Below are 17,852 nucleotides of genomic sequence, written 5' to 3' on the forward strand. Positions count from 1 at the left end.
GTAAGAGGTCTAAGAAGGGATATTCAAGTTTTTGGCTGCACCTCACCCCTTCCCCACCTTACTCGCCAGTTTTTGGTAAATTCTAGGAGCCGAATGTGTCTAATATAAACAACTCTTTAGAGAGGTGCAGGGATTGCTGTGAGAGGATGTTTGGATTTCACAATAAAAATGATCTTGACTAAGTGGTTCTTAAATCCGTGAGACCACGGACCCCATTTGGGAACAGAAAAGATTTTGTTGATCATGAATTTTCTAGAGTCCTCGCTCTACTGTGGCCCTATCACCCCCATCTCTTCCCGTGCTCAACGAACACGACTAAATGATGACAACAGAGCCAAAAGGCATAACGTAGTGAGGTTTCTAATTAAAGCCCACGTTTGGGATAGAGACAGTATAATATCATAAATATTCATAACATAAGAGAGCTGCTCATGGAGCCCCCTCTGCAGGTCACGGCAGTCCCCTGAAAAAGCACTGCTTCCATAGTGAGTTCCTTTTATCCAGATTTCCATCTGCTGAAACCGATGGAAAACCTGCATTTCTGCACTTCAATAATATAATGAGGACTGAGATTCATAAGGATGACCTCCAGCCACCACAGATCCGTCAGGGCCTTTCAGATCACAGAAGACGATGCGGTGCTCTGACTCATTTTACTTTTGAGTGCATTGCCTTGCACTCCAGTGCACTGAAGTTTGGTAACCTGCCTAAATCGTGGTGCCCACATTTTCCACCCCAAGAGACAGAACTCGTGGTTTTACAAAGGGATTTTTGTGTTACTTTCAGGGTGAGGCACAGTCTGGGAAATAGGGTTTGGAGACCAAGATACCACGTTTGGAGGTCCATTTCTGGGACGGTTCAATAATTCATGGAACAGCTGGTCAGAAGATGCGAGACAGGCAGGCTTTTGAAAATCCAGTCCTTGCAGAAATGTGGATACTTTGTTTAAAAGCGTCAGTCTTTTGTGTTCAGGCTGACTTGGGTTTGCCTTCCTATTCTCCCACCTATAAAGTCAGTGACGTTGGGCAAGCTTCTTGACCTTTCTCAGCCTGTTTTTTCATCTGTAAAATTGAATCGTAACTGTACTTACCTCATTGGTTATCTGGGAAGTGAATAAAATGATGTATAAGTGGAACAGCTCATAATTCAATTCTGGCATAAGTAGCATCTAATAAACAGTAGCTGCTATTATTATTGTTATGATTTGTGCTATTTAGTGACCACAAAATAGTTGAAAAATGGGGCCACGTTTTTCCTTTTAATATCCCAAAGAGTAAGGAATAATGTTGTTCCAATGTTAGAACAACATTCGGGATCCTCAGAATGTTCTGGAATGAAGTTATTAGCATATCTGTTCCTCTGGGGGAAGAGTCTATTGAACTGGTTTAAGCCACATAGGACTTCAGTGGCAAGAATGGGGCGCGGGGGGGTGTAGGAATGCTTCTCTCCAGACTTGCTGCGCCCTACCCCCTGGATCACACTGCTCCTGATGATCTCACCAGGGGCAGAGGTGGGGCAACAAAGGCAAAGAAGCCCTCGTCTCTAGAGAGCCTCAAACATCTTCCCGCTGATGGAGTTTGATGAGGCAGACTTGGTTTTCCCCACTTGAGCCTGCTATTAGTTGTGGCTCTGCTGGTTTTTTCTCCTGAATTGCTGGGCTCAGACACCCTACAGGTGTCTGCCCACGTGACCAGCTCATGCAGATGGGTGATTGTGATCAAGACTCCAGGCCTCCAAAGGGGACAGCACTAAATCTGCTCCCCTTGTGTAAGCCCCTTACAGGCTCTGCTTCCATTTTTCTCTCTCAGTCTCCTAACATGGGGATTTAAAGCCTCCCATCAAGCAAACTCCTGATCGTGTGTTATAAAGTCCAAAAACAGCCGTATAATTAATCTAAAGGATAAATATGTCAAAAGTTTTGCATTCCATGGGTATTCTGCTTCCTGTAGAATTCAGCATCCACAGTTACAGGAAGGTGCTAAGAGAGGGATTTCATAAAAGATCATCCAGGAATAACCTGGGCTTCTCAAGAAAACTAACTGAATAAAAACTACCCCCCCCCACACAAACACACAATGGCAGAGTTAAGAATGGTGGAGAGAGTCTTCTTTTAAGAAATGCACCACAAAGACAACACAAAAGTCTAAAATGAATAGAAACAGAAGCAAAGTCCAGTAGAATTACAGGTAAGTCACAAGATTCAAAAATAAAGAAGCAAATTCTGAAATGTAAAAACACCCCGAAGTTGGAAATATGATAATGCTAAGGAAAAAGAAAAAGGAGCAGAATGTGGGAGAAACCACAGAGAGAGCCCTGTAGCTCTCTGAGTCAGCCCTGGAGCCTGAGTCAATCATTCCTCATTGATAAAATGGTAACAATAATCTCTATCCTACTCCAGGGGTTACTGAGAGACACAAATGAGAGACTGTGTCGGAACTGGGAAGATTGACGAGAACCTTAGAGTATTCCCTCAACACTGTTGAAACCTTGAACTTTAGCTGGACTGGTCAGTAGGTTTTAATAACTATTTAGGACTAAAGAAAATTGACAAAAAAGAAGGAATGTGCGTATTACTAAAAAACAGGATTTTCGGGGCGCCTGGGTGGCTCAGTCAGTTAAGCATCCGACTCCTGATTTCAGCTCAGGTCATGATCTCAGGGTTGTGAGATTGAGCCCCCGAGTTGGGCTCCATGCTCAGTGGGGAGTCTGCTTAAGATTCTCTCTCTCCCTCTGCCCCTTTCCTGCAGGCATGTGCTCTCTCTATCCCTAAAAAAAAAAATAAATCTTAAAAAAAAAACAACCCATAGAATTTTCTTCTTAGGAATACAGAAGAAAAGAAAATCACTTTGGATAATCTATAGCTAACGAATAGCCAATAACTACTGTATTCATTTGCTAGGGCAACCATAACACATACCTCAAACTAAGTGGCCTAAACAGCAGAAACTTATTTTCTGATAACTCCGGAGGCTGGAAGTCCAAGATCATGGTGTTGGCGGTGTTGGTTTCTCCTGAGCCCTGCTCTCCTTGGCTTGAAGATGGCTGCCTTCTCTCTGTATCCTCACATTGTTCAACCTCTGTGTGTGCACATCCCTGGGGTCTTTTCCTCTTTTTATAAGGACACCAGTCCAATGGGATTTGGGCTCTACGTAGATGACCTCATTTACCTTTAACTACCTCCTTATAGGCTGTATGTCCAAATACAGTCCCATTCTGAGGTACTGAGGGGGTTAGGGTTCAACATATGGATTGGGGAGGGACACAGTTCAGCCCATAACATCTGTCAATTAAGAAAGCTCATTAAAAGGTATGTTCTTGTTTTAGAAATGTATCAGGTCCCTAAAGGAAAATGGTATCTCCATAAAGGAAAAATGAAATCTCCAGATTACCATGATGGAGAGACATCACAGAAAGTAGTCTGGTAGACCTGGCCCAAGATTCAAGAGGAGCTTGGCTTCCTGGTGTATTTCCACTGAGAGGGGAAGGGAGGAGATTGTTTTCTGACTTCCTTCCAGGTGTTCTGTCCAAGAACTAGCAGACTAGTCCCTGTCACGGTTGCATCTCTGCAGTGATAGCTATTCTGGGAGGATGGATTTCACATTGTTTGGAATTAGATGCTCCTTTGAGGTCCAAAGGATTGTGGCATTTCATTGGCTCATTTCCCACTTCCTTTCAATATTCTGTCTTTTGAAGGAAGTCAAAGATTGATCCTACCATCTGGGGTCCTGCCATGTTCGGTGTGATCATGCACACTTTTCCCCATTTCTTCAGTCAGTTCACAGCAGTGTGAACAGTGATATTCAGTGACATGGTTGCCGGAAATACACACACATGTACACATATATGTGCGCACACATGCATATTTATTCATTCCTGAAACAGAATTTGTGAGTAGAGAGGAGGTGTTTTGTAAGTGACATTTGCACATCATTTTCTTTTTGAATGTCAGATCTTTGATTTCAGAGAAAGAGATACGGGGTCCAGCTCACGGCTGAGGTGTCCCCACAAATATGAGAAGCACCAGAGAACTGACGCTTATTCTCCATTCACAGGCATGAAAAGGCTCGAAAGGGGAAGCAGGTGATTCGCAGGTGTTTGTAGATAAGAGTGAGCATGCTCACTGCCTTCCTGTGGCCCCTTACCAGTCACAGCCTCACCTTTAGGGGACCATCTGCACACTGTGGTAGGGCACATCCCAGCCAGATCCAAACAGGAAACACAAGGAGATCGTGCAAGCAAGGCATACCTTGATTTTCTTTTTAAAACAACTGGCAGTGGTGAAAAATTCTATTAGAAGGAACAAAGAAGCACACATTTAGGAATTTGTAAAACACCTTCTCATGTCCTTTTGCATTAAAAACAAGGTATGCCTTAGGGGCGCTTGGGTGGCTCAGTCATTAAGTGTCTGCCTTTGGCTCAGGTCATGGTCCCAGGGTCCTGGGATGGAGCCCCATGTCCGGCTCTCTGCTCGGTGAGGAGCCGCCTTCTCCCTCTCCCTCTGCTTTTCCCTCTGCTTGCCGCTCTGCCTGCTTGTGCGCACGCTCTCTCTCTCTCTCTCTCTCTGTCAAATAAATAAATAAAATCTTAAAAAAAAAAAATGTGTGCCTCCATGCCCAAGGGGAAAGAATTGGTTCCCCGAGCATCATGATCATACCTTCTGAGCCGGCTCCTCATGCTGTCTCAGCACAAAGAACACACTCCTTTCTTGGCAGACAGTTTTCCCCTTCTACCAGGATCCATTTCAAAGGCAGGGGAAGGAAGGTGTTAGTACACTAAATTAGTTTGCCCAACCTTCAAGCCGTTTGGATGCAATGTTCTCTCCAAGTGTCAGGTGCTCTTGTCTGGGTTATTAGAAAGAGGCTGTTGAAACTATGATGCAATTTAGAGTATGTCAAGCCTGGATTACTTAGCGCTTATTTGAAGGTTCATGACTTGCCTGAGAAAGGACCTGGAGCCTGAAAACTTTTAAGGACACACACTCGGGAATAAGCCATCAGACTTCAGGAAAAACTAATACTGGTTCCCTTTGGTTTTCAGATAAATTAGGAACTCTTATTTATTTATTTGTTCATTTATTTATTTTTAAAGAGTTTATTTATTTGACAGAGAGATACACAGCGAGAGGAGAACACAAGCAGGGGGAGTGGGAGAGGGAGAAGCAGGCTTCCTGCGAGCAGGGAGCCCGATGTGGAGCTTGATCCCAGGACCCTGGGATCAGGACCTGAGCCAAAGGCAGACGCTTAACGACTGAGCCACCCAGGTGCCCCAGGAACTCTTATTTAAGTTGGTTCATTCACATATAGAACTTCCCAAGTAAAAATGTGGGTGTTTTTTTTTTTTTTGATAAAGCAAAAAAGTCACTAGCTTGGGTTTTGTTGTTGTTGTCGTTGTTATTGTATTTAATCAGTAAGCACTTACTCTCTACTGAACTAAGAACAAAGTGTTGTGAAGAGAGTTTTGCAGGGGAAGAGAAGATGAATCAGATCTACTGTAGCTAGAGAAAAAAACATGTACATAAAAGTTTTATGAAGATACAGAAAATGACAGCTTCATGAGAACAGGAAAAAAATGGCTATTGAAGTTGGAAAAAAGGAGATATTAATTCCAGCTAGAGAGGGCTTTAGGAATGTTTTTAACAAAGGTCTTGAGGGATGAATAGGTATACTTCAGTATGGAGGGGGAGGAGAGGGAGTGAGCAGGAAACAAAATCATAGGAGAGGCAGGTGAGCAGGCCAGTTTTGTGGGAGGAGTGGGTGAAAAGAAACCAGTTGTACGTACACTGGAAAGAACTTGAATATCAATCAGAGAAGGACATGGTGGGAGCTTAAAAGTATGCTTAGGATGGCGTGAATGGAGAGAGATGGTGAGTGCGACAATCAGTTACAATGTTATTGCAGGAGTGCAGAACCGAGCAATGGTCAATAATAATGATAATACAACAACTAGCTCTCACTTGCTGAGGGCCTAGTAATTGTTGAGCGTTTCCTTTAGATGATCAGCTTTCACCTGCCCAGCAGACCTGGGAGGTAGGTACAAATAGACTTGATCCTCATTATTCATGGGTTCTATATTTGCAAATTTGCTTATTCGCTAAAATTTATTTGTAGCCCCAAGACCAATACTCATGATGCTCTCACAGTCATTCATGGACATGTTCAGAGCAGCAAAAAATTTTGTACCACATGCACATTCCCAACTGAAATCGAAGAGTGTGATGCTCTGCCATCTCGTTTCAGTTCGCATACTGTAAACAAGTGTTGTTTTCATGGTCTATTTAGTCTAATCGTTTTCCACTTTTTTTTTTTGCTTTTTGTTGGTGACTTTGCTGTTTAAAATGGTCCCCAAGTGGAGTGCTGAAGTGTTCTCTTGTGTTCTCGAGCACAAGAAGGCTGTGGCGTGCTTACAGAGAAAATATGTGTGTTAGATAAGCTTCGTTCAGGAATGAGTTAGAGAGCCCGATGTGGGGCTCAATCTCACGACCCTGAGATCATGACCTGAGCCAAAACTGTTGCCCAGCTTCAAGGTTAATGAATCAAAAATATATACTAAATAAGATGTCTTTAAACAGAGCCTATGGCCCTAGCAGCCTGATGGCAGCGCATCTCGTCTGCTCTCGGAAGCTAAACAGAAACACACATAGGACAAGGTACAAATTGATCAGTTGGTGGAAACATCGTGACCAGAGGCTCACGGGAACTTTAGCTTATATTTCACCAAGTAGCAATGGTTTTGTATTCACTAATTCAGTGTTCACAGTGACTTTATCGAAGAGGGCTACTTGATTATCAAAAATCCTATAGCACTCTCCTTTCCACAGAGGAGTAAGCTAAGGCTAGGAGAGATGAGGACCTTGCCCAAAGCCAAACAGCAGGTATAAACCCAGTCTGCCAGAATGGCGTGTCATCATGTAATAACCCACATTTGTAATGACATAACAAGGGTCTGGATCAGATGATAGTGATGAAAATGAAGAATGGAGGAGAGGAGGTAAATTGCAAATGGCTTACGAAGTATAATCAGCAGGACTTGGCCACTGATTGCACATGGAAGGCAAAGAGGAGTGGGCGTCCAGAAGGACTCTGAAGTCAGGAGGAGGTGATGGACTATTGGGCCGAAGTTTGCAGGGAAGGGTAAACAACAGGTTCAGCAGGGCTTAAGGACTGGGGTTTGAGAACAGAAATGCCGGTTGTTATCTTCTGAGTTCTCATATATTCCAAGTGCTGTTGAGAGACTCTACCTGAGCAATCTCATTGAATCCTTACAACAGCCCCAAGACAGTGACTTTGATGCCCATTTTACAGATGAGGAGAGTGAGGCTCGAAGAAATAAAGTAACTCCCTTATGGGCACCTTGTTTATACAGAAAACAGGAAATTTAAACCCAGGCAGAGTGACCCTGGAGGTTGTAATAACAGAGAGAAATTTGGGAGTTTGAGATCTTGGAGGAAGAGAGGCATAAATGTTAGTGATACCTTGTCTTGTTCTCTAGTTTCTTGTTTTTAATTGTATTTTTTCCAGTGTTTTCTCTTTTCACCACATGTTTTCCTACCTTCGTGTTTTTGTTCAAATTCTTCTGTCCCACAGGAATGTTGTTTTCTCTCCTAGCGTTTAGGTTTCTTCTCTTTCTTTTTTCTTTCTTGATGTTATAAAGGGATAACTAAAATTATTTAATAGCCGGGATGCCTGGGTGGCTCAGTTGGTTAAGTGTCTGACTTGATTTTGGCTCAGGTCATGATCTCAGGGTCGTGAGATTGAGCCCCACATCGGGCTCTCTGCTGGGCGTGGAACCTCCTCTTAACTCTCTCTCTCTGGGACACCTGGGTGGCTAGTCAGTTAAGTGTCTGCCTTCGGCTCGGATCATGATCCTGGGGTCCTGGGATTAAGCCCCACGTCGGGCTCCTTGCTCAGCAGGGAGCCTGCTTCTCCCCCTACTTGTGCTCTCTCTGACAAATAAAATCTTTAAGAAAAAAAAAAAAAGATTCTCTTTTTGCCTCTCCCTCTGCCCCTCCCACCCTCAAGTGTGCTCTCTTGCTCGCTCTTTCAAAAAAATTATTGAACAGCTGCAGGAGTTGAACATGTTACGTCGTGTTAGTTTGTGCTGTTTCATAAAAATGTTTGAAGATTTCAAGGTTTCCAGGAATGTAATACATGTTACTTAGCAACAATTATTCTCCTAATCGCTTCTGCATTTCACATTAATAGGCTTATGGTTTATTGGCAAATGTGCTCATTAATAGAGGCAAACATGATTATGCTATTTGTGTGTTAGATTTGGATAACCTGACATAAAAAGACAGTCCCTGTTTTGCATTTCATCTCAGATATCAATTATCTTTGAACTTTTTTTTTTTTTTTTTAAAGATTTTATTTATTTATTTGACAGAGAGAGAGATCACAAGTAGGCAGACAGGCAGGCAGAGGGAGAGGGAGAAGCAGGCTCCCTGCTGAGCACAGAGCCCGATGTGGGGCTCGATCCCAGGACCCTGGGATCATGACCTGAGCCGAAGGCAGATGCTTAACCATCTGAGCCACCCAGGCGTCCCGAACTTTTTTTAAAGATATGAAGTATCTAAGTTTCCCAAATCCATATCCCTGAGACTTATTTGTCTATGTCCCAGAGATATTAAGAAATTAAATATTCTCCCATCACTTAGGTATTAAGCGTTATTTCCACAGGACTCCCAGTAGTACTGTGCGGGGGGAAGGAATAGTTTCCAAACACAGAGGGGAGCTCATCTAAAAAGTGCCAGAGCTGTTTGTTATATTCAAAAACATACTAGCGATATATAATAGGGGGAAAAATTCCCATCAGAATCTTGGGCTCCCTCCTTCTTTCTGCAAAGCCCCTCCAAGATGTCCAGAAGGTGAGCATTCTTTCTGACCACACAGAAGGGGCTCTCCAGAGCTGTGGCATTTCATCAAACCACCTCTGCCCACAGAGTTCAAATGCCGGTGGTTGCAAGAATAGTTAGCTTGAATCTCTGCAGGCAAGCAGGAAAGAGTTCACCTACAAGGGACTGTCTATTCTTTGAAATAACCCAAGTATGAAACCATTCCTTTATAAATTAAAAAGAAACCCCTTGAACTATTCTGAAGTCAAAAGAGAGAGTTGCAACGCATCTAACTGTACTGTGTCCTCATTCAGCTGTAAGTAACTCTTAGGTGAATCAAGTCTGCATTTGTAATAGAGATCTGGTAAGGTAGGGACAAAGGCTAAGGCAAACCCAGAGGAATCTTTGTCCTCTTCTTAAACTACTACAGCATAAAAGGGAACTGGGAAAAGTGAAACCATGTTGGTTTGATTCAACAAACACCCGAAACCATCTTTCAAATACTCTGGGCGGAATCAAGTCCAAAGTGTGTTTTGCCAAGCCTGAGGGAAATTCACTCCATGTGTTTCTGATTCATTTATAGTTTAATCATCAAAATACTGCTTTGCAAAATACTGCTTTGCAAAATACTGCTTAGTTATGTCCAAGAAACCTTTTATGAGCCGTTTTAAAACATTGTCTTGAAAACAGGAAGCACTGTTTTGCCAAGAGCTAACAGATGCCTGGGCAGAGGTTCTGGATTTGGTTGTGGGGGCAGAAACTGAGATTTCCAAATCTGACAGAGCCAACTTTATAATGCCTTTGGGGGAATCTGTGCTGTGTGTCTGTCTCCACTCACTAGAATAACAGAAATCCTTGAGGGGAAATAACCCAAGGGGCAGGTGACCACTGGCTTCTGTGATTTCCACTCAAACTCGTTCCCATTCTTGGATTTTCACACCCTTTCACTACATTCCATTTGCTAAGTGATAAGTCAGGAGATAACTTCTCTACTGAAATCTTGCTAGTGTCGTAGTCCTTAAAAACCTAAGGTAGAATTTCATCATTGAGCTTAGAAAACAGTGACTTCGAAGGAGCCGTTGACTTCAGGAATAGGAAAAATAATTTTTTTCTCTTTATTTTTGAGTGTTTTTTTTCAATTAACTAGAATTGTCAGAATTGAAGCCTTCTAAAATTGCTTTCACATAAAGTAATGTTTATGTCACTTTCTCTTTCATTGCTCTTCATTGGGGGTCTTTAAAGTTCCCCCATCAGCTTCACCTGGGAAATAGTTAGAAATGAAAATTCTCTGAGCCCACCTCACATCTGTGTCCAGCGTTTCTCATACTCCATGTACATCAGAATCGCGGAGGCCCCATCCCTAGAGTTTCTGATTCAGTAGGCCTGGGTGTGACCTGAGAACTTGTATTTCCAACAAGCCCTCCAGGTGGTCCGCTGGTCCCAGGACCTCACCTGGAAAACCACTATTCTAGACTCTTCCCAGTTCTTACCACTGGCCTGCAATTGAGTGGCAGGGAGGTGGGTACTGAATTGCAGGTGTAAGTGAAGCACTATTCCAGGTGCATCCGCTAATGGTTACCTGGGGATATGTTTTAATGATTTTGCAAGGATGCCGTCTCGAAATTCCTGTGGACCATTGTTCATGACCAAAGAAATGAAGTAGTTTACATAATTCTTGGAATGATTGTATAAATCTGGCCTCCACGGAGATTTAGTTGGTGGAAATAGTACCACCAAGCCAATTTATATAAAACGCTTATCATCTTTAGAGACCTTCATAAATTAGACTATAGACTTTAAAATTATATAAAAGTAACTAAATTCATCTGGTGACAGGAGGTTTTTCTGTCATTAAAATGTTAAAGGACTTTTATTGCATGGATTCTTGTATGAGGAATATTGGGTATGTAACAGGAAAGTGTCCTTGATGAGAATTATATAATACACACTAATGGGCTGTATTGATCCTTAGGCAAACCGTGAAACTGGAGCTCATTGAGGGCATTTCACCAGAGTTCTGCGGACATGCTGCTTTTTGATGATCTGACAATACAAACAAAGAGCTTATAGAACCTTCTATTTTTAAAAAAGCGGTTCGTAAACTTTCAAATGTATTAGAATCACCTGGGTATCTTGCCAATAGGCAGATTTTGGTTCAATAGGTATGGATGGAGAGGGCTCAAGGCATTTCGTTTCTAATGGTGTCCCAGGTGATGCTAATGCTGCCGGACCATGAACCACACTTGGAGAAGCGAGGTTCTGGAATAGTGGCTCCTAGCCCTGGGAAACCTTGAAAAGATTCTAAATCAAATATTCTGGGTGGGACGTGGATGTCGGTATTTTTAAAGCACCCCAGGTGATCCTAATGTGCATCCAATATGGAGGAGCTCTGACCTGGAAGAGTATCACTCGCAGTCCTAGGCTGCCTCTCTCCAAATCAAGAGTGTTGCCTGGGTCTTTGTGAGTATTCCATTGCAATGAACTCACACTTGACTTCTCGAGTAAGTGTCATGAGTGCCTATTTCTAGGTTGCTGATAAAGGAAAGAGCCAAATGCTTTAGATTCCAGAAGTGTTGACTACCAACTTGACATTCGGCTACGAAAACTTAGCGACCCATCATGTATTCTCACCCCTATAGAGGTTCTCCCTGTTTACTCTTTCAGGTGAGCTGCAGATATAACTGGGTACAACCAACATTGACACTCAAATAAAAAATGCTTGATATGCTTAAGTACTTAGACACATAGTTGAGAACTCAGAATCCTGCACTAAAAAAAAAAAAAATCGAGAGAAAAAAATGCCTGAAAAATGTTAAGAGCAGATGTTACAATCCACTTGTCTCTGGCATAAAATAAATGTAATGTTACTTCTGTGGAACATCTGATTCTGCTTGTAACTGCACCCTAGTGGACCTTGTTGGATGAGTCACTTGCAGAATGCACCCTGAAGTAGCTGAATGTGCTGTGGTTGGGGTAATTAAATATCATACACCTAAATATTGGAGAATACCTGCCTAATGTAATTATTTCAGTTTTAGCCTAGCTGAAGTGGAACTTCTCTCACAGTAATTAGCCAATGGTTGCAGTTACTTCTTCAGCTTGCTCCTAATTTCTGATAATAAAACTATGGCAAGATAGAAAAGAATATATTCCTATTTATTCTGGCGGAGGAACACAGGCCCCGTTTGTCTAATAACTGTATCCAAAGAAGGGGATTTAAATGCACAGCATATTTTAGAAGTTAAACTTAACCCACCAAAAAGCCATTCTTATCCCACTTCCCCCACCTTTCTTTTTTTTTTTTTTTTTTTGCTAGTAGTAGTACACAAGCTGTAAAGAACTAAAATTTTAGATGCCACATGAAAGTTTCCCATTTTATGCTATGGGTAGATCATAGGCATGAATCTAAACTGACCCAAACCATCCTCACTATAACAGTGGTCTTCTTCACCATATCTCCGGGAATTGAACTGTATAGCGGTGATCAGTAGAATGATCAGAAATACAACAGACATGGCGGAATAGTCATGAAGAGTGATTTCTTGTTCTTCAGGGCAATACACTATTGGGTGCCCCCTGTATATTTGGAGCTAATTTAATCCTCGCGCTTACCAGGGTGAGCAGCACAAAGCAACCGTGCTGGAGGAAATGTGTTAGGAACCCTTTTGCTTATTTCTTCTCTGATTTCGTCTTCGCCTAACACTGGAACACCTGGAACACCTCTCTCGGCCTCTTTACCCATCTACTATTTTTTTATTAACATAATTTATTATTTGTTTCAGGGGTACAGGTCTGTGATTCATCAGTCTTAAACAATTCACAGCACTCACCATAGCACATACCCTCCCCAGTGTCCATCACCCAGCCACCCCATCCCTCACACCCCCCTCCCCTACGGCAACCCTCAGTTTGTTTCCTGAGATTAAGAGTCTCTTATGGTTTGTCTCCCTCTCTGATTTCATCTTGTTTCATTTTTCCCTCCCTTCCCCTATGATCCTCTGTCTTGTTTCTCAAATTCCTCATATCAGTGAGATCATATGATAATTGTCTTTCTCTGATTGACTTATTTCGCTTAGCATAATACCCTCTAGTTCCATCCATGTCATTGCAAATGGCAAGATTTCATTTTTTGATGGCTGCATGATATTCCATTGTATATATATACCACATCTTCTTTATCCATTCATCTGTTGATGGACATCTTGGCTCTTTCCATAGTTTGGCTATTGTGGACATTGCTGCTATAAACATTGGGGTGCATGTGCCCCTTCGGATCACTACATATGTATCTTTGGGGTAAATACCCAGTAGTGCAATTGCTGGGTCATAGGATAGCTCTATTTTCAACTTTTATCTGCATTCTTGTCAGTACTTGGCCTTCAGGCTTTCTCACAGTCTTGGGCGTGGCCACCCTATGGCTTATAACATCCCCACTGCTCCAGGTAGAAACTTACTGCCCAACCTGATCCCCCAGGAAGCCAGTCCCACTCTGACAACCTCAGTCAGGCCCATTGAGCTACAATTACAACAGACCACCTACAAGCCTGGGGCAAGCAAAGCGTCATGGCTTTGGCACTCAGATTACTGAAGACACCTGTGTGGGGTGTAAGGGCTGGAAAGAGGGTAGGAATCACCCTGCATGCCCTGGGGTGCTGATGGTCCCCCCTTGGACTTCAGGTCTATCTGTATTCATCTCTAGAGTCATGGGGCTTCTCACCACTCAGACTAGAGTTTTGGAGGTGGAGGTTGGGAAGGAGCACTGAGGAGGGGAGCTTTTAAACTTGTGCATTCTTGAAAAGTCATGATTTGAAAATGTACCATTTGAATTTCAGTTCCCTTTAGTACTGGAAGTTCTGACCAATAAGACCCACTTCCCTTCAGAGGCCCTTCCAGGTAAACCCAGTTTCTCATTTTTGTAAAAGAAAAGAAGCTGATGTAGAATTTTGAAGCGATGGCCAGTAAGCTCGTGGGTGTCTGTTTGCTTATATAGTGAAATTTTCTTGAAGCAAGGGAGGACCACGTTTGGAATCCATCTGAGGGAACACTGCCTAACATCCCATCCTTGGCAATCACTGGGATAGACCCTATAATTCTAATAGCTAGTGGTTGTTTTGGTGATTGATCAGATGTCTTAAGGTAGATAGGTTTTCAATAAGGAAGTGGGCCACACCAAGAGAAGAGAAAATTACCATAAAGATTAAAAACAACACAAATAATAACAGAGGATGGGCAGACACAGAACCAGGTAGAAATAATACCAAGAATTAAGGCAAGAAAAGTGGTAAGAATTGCATTAAGTAAGAATTAGAAAGTCATCTTCAGAACCTAAAGGATAGGTCCATTGAGGAACTCAGGAGCACCAAAAGGTAGCCCAAGTAGATGGGAATTCAAAAAGCCTAACAAATTATCCAGACAGAAATGGATGCCAAAATGGATAAAGAACGCCAGCAATAAGACAAACGTAAGTAACTTAGCCCAGTTCTTCTGGTAGTTCTTATTTGAATAGCCTGGAAGCAGACCAGTTTCAAAATACTGATTCCAGGATTTGTCACGGATCTATTAAAATCTCTAGAGGTGTGGGACATAGGGATGGGAACTTCATTAAAATATCCCCGAGGTAATTTACATGCACACTGAGAGCTGAGAATTGACCAGCCCAACCAGTAACCTTCTCTTGTGCTTTCTGTTGGGACAAGAGTTAGTTCCAGGGATGGACATTCTATGGCTGCCCTGTCCAATATGGCACCCACCAGCCACATGTGGCCAATGGGCACTTGAAGTGTGCCTACTCCAAATTGCAATGTGCTAAATACACACTGAATTTTGAAGACTTAGCAGAAAGAGGAAGAATGGAGAACATCTCGTTTATAATTTTTATATTGTTTACATGTTGAATAACATACACACCTTGGGTTAAAGGAAATATTTTTTAAAAAATTAATTTCGCCTGTTTCTTTATACTTTTTAAATACAGCTACTAGAATCTTTAAATTACATTTGTGGGTCACATATTTCTGGTGGGCAGTGCTATGTTTGAACCTGTGGATAAAACAACAAAGTTATACTCTATGAAGTATAAGAATCAATGAGAAGACCATAGAAATGAAGGACTTTTTTTAAAATTAGGGTTTACTTATTTGGTTGTGTTAGAAAATGTTGGTTTAAAATTAATTGTACTCTTTTTTTTTTTTTTTTTTTTTGTAGTTCAGTAGATCCCTTCTGCACAAAGGTTAAAACCTTACTCAGTAGAGATTTAGGAATGAAAGAGACTTCCCGACCTACCCCAGGTGGAAATATTGCCCAGATTAAGTAGAATACTGCTATGGATGTCATTCAGCCACGTTTTGTCCAGAAATTAGTGGAAGAAAATTAAATGCTATATAATGTTATATATTTCTTGATATATAACACATTTGTATACACTCCCCCCAAATATCCATTAGTAATACGTAGGTGACAAATGGATCCAGATAATATCTGATATATCAGCCTTAGTTTAGCTTCCCTGAATTTAGCAAACAGAAAGTGTGAACTCATTCAAATTGGAGACATTTTTAATCCATCCTATTGATAAATATCTACAGTACCAAGTACCATGCAAGATCCTAAGGATACAGGGATGAATAAGATAGATTACAGGTCCTACTCTTTCAAGGCTTTCAGGGAAGGCAGACAAACAGGCAGTTATAATGTAGCATGATGAGCTTAGAATAAGGAGCTAAGAAAGCACAGTGTGGCTGCACCTGTCCAAGACTTCTCGAAAAGCTCAGCATCTCCCTTGAGCCCCGAAGGACGTAGAGAGGTTGTTCCAGGCAGAGGGGCGTGTGTATTGATAGGGCTGGAGGCAGGGAAGTGTAAACTGTGAAAAATCCGAGAACCGAAAATAATTCTGTTGTGCTGTCATAGCAGGTTGGGGGGTGGGAGATAGGTAAGGTGTGAGCCTGGAGAAATAAATACAGGCCAGGAAAGCAGCCCACATATTGTATGGTTATAGGAAGTAGCCAGAAAAGGCAGATCTGTAGATGCAGAACATTGATTTGTGGTTGCATAGGGGCCAGGGTGAGAATTAGGAGGGAGTGATAGCACCTGTCTTCTTTTTAGGATATTGGAAATGTTCAAAAATTCGATTGTGGTGACGACAGTTGTACAATTCTGCAAAAATACTAAAGTCCATTGACGTGTACACTTAAGATGGGTGAACGTGATGGTGTGTAAATTATGTCTCAATAGAGCCGCCAGGATAAAAAGGCGTCTTATAAGCCCTGCTAAGGAGTTTTGATGCTCTCGCAATTGAGGCAAGAAGATGTTAGTGATACCGATTCCTGCACCTGCATTTTAGAAAGCAGGGAGCATACACAGCCCTGCTCAGGTGAGGGGAAGAGAACTGACCTCAGCTGAGCATCTACTGTCTAACAGACACTGCATAGACACCTTATGTGCATGATCTCATTTAAATCCCACCACAGCCTACTGGTACCTTTACTCTAACTGGATGGTTTGTTGCTGTTGCAACAGAGATGCAATTCTATTGGATCTGAAATAGAGACAAGCCCTGCTTTACCTATGAGATGTGCATGGCTCAGGGAGGAGAAGTCACCTGCCCAGAAGCACCATGCCAGTAAGTAGCAGAGCCGGGGGTTGGAGCTCAGGAGATGTCTGATTGATCTAAGGCTTGGTCTTTCTGCTCAGCCTACTTTTCTGAGATTGGGCGAATGAGCATGCACAGCACAGAGCATAATGGCTTGGTAGATTGCCCAGGGGAAGTACTTAGACATGCCCCTTGTATTTCCCATGGTTGCCTTAACAAATCACCACACACTGAGTGGCTTAAAACAATACAAATATATTCTTTCTGGGGGTCAGAAGGCTCCTTCTAGAGGCTCTGGGGGAGAATCCATTTTCTTGCCTCTCGAGACTACTGACATCTCTTGGCTTGCGGTTCTTTCTTTGCAATGGGATCACTCCAACCTCTGCTTTTGCCATCACATCTCCTTCTTCTTTGACCTGATCCTCTTGTCTCCTTCTTACAAGGACCCTTGTCATTTACACTGGGCCCATCCAGATAACCCAGGAGAATCTCTTTATCCCAAGAGCCTTAATCTCATCACCTCTGCAGAGTCCCTTCTGCCCTGCACTGTGATACCTTCACAGGTGGGGGGACTGGAATGTGGACATCTTTGGGGGGGGCATTACTCAGCCTACCACACCCCCAATTTGAAAGGAGAAACACATGTTTGAAAGGAGTCTAAGAATAAATGTAGTCTTCTATATCTTGACCTTGAACATAAACTCAAAAGCTTCTCTTTCTTCATAACCCAAATAGACTAGAATCAAATAATACTATTATTTGTCTCCCATTTTAAAATGTCCTCCTCTTGAAACTTTAGAGGAATAAAATAAATAAATAACTTGATGATGTGCCATGAAGAATATTATTTTCCTTTGAAGGTATTATTATTAGTTGATAAATCTCAGGCTTGCTTTCATATGTCAAGCCCTCAGAGAGATCTCACACCGAAGGAATGTGGAAGTTTGGACAAATGAGAACAAACACACATGTAGAATAATACTTACATTGCTCAAAAACTGTTTTGAGACATCCTTTCTCTTCTGCAATGTCATTTAAGGCAAATATGTGCTGCGGGAAGCACTGTTTAAATAGGTCAGTGTCGTCTTTTTTAAAGGTTCTGTGGTGTCTATTTTCCTCTAGGTTTACCTCCTACAACAACAGCTGTAAATTGTCAAAGTCAAGGCCCCAAATTACAACAGAAGATGAAGAGCAAACCTAGAGGTCATGAGGCAGCCTTGAATCTGCTGACTGAAAGCACAATATGGAGAAAGAGACTTAGTTGTTGTTATTAAAGGGTTCAGGGCTCTGAGGGGTTGTTCCTCCAAAGGTGGGAGACCTTATCCTATATATAGGGTGTATAGATAGAGAGGTAGGATATCTATATAGGATATATATAGATACATATGCATTTTTAATATACATTCAAATATTAAATGGTAGGAGTTTGGGAAT

General features: G+C 42.1%; 1 protein-coding gene across 8 annotated transcripts in view; it reads left to right on the plus strand.

The window, feature by feature from the left end:
* The window catches only part of PHACTR1 (phosphatase and actin regulator 1), a 551,321-nt gene that overhangs the window by 246,151 nt on the left and 287,318 nt on the right, over positions 1 to 17,852 (plus strand). The gene's annotated exons all lie outside the window — the stretch shown is intronic.

The sequence above is a fragment of the Halichoerus grypus genome, chromosome 9, assembly GCF_964656455.1.
Source record: "Halichoerus grypus chromosome 9, mHalGry1.hap1.1, whole genome shotgun sequence".
In the NCBI taxonomy this organism is placed as follows: domain Eukaryota; kingdom Metazoa; phylum Chordata; class Mammalia; order Carnivora; family Phocidae; genus Halichoerus; species Halichoerus grypus.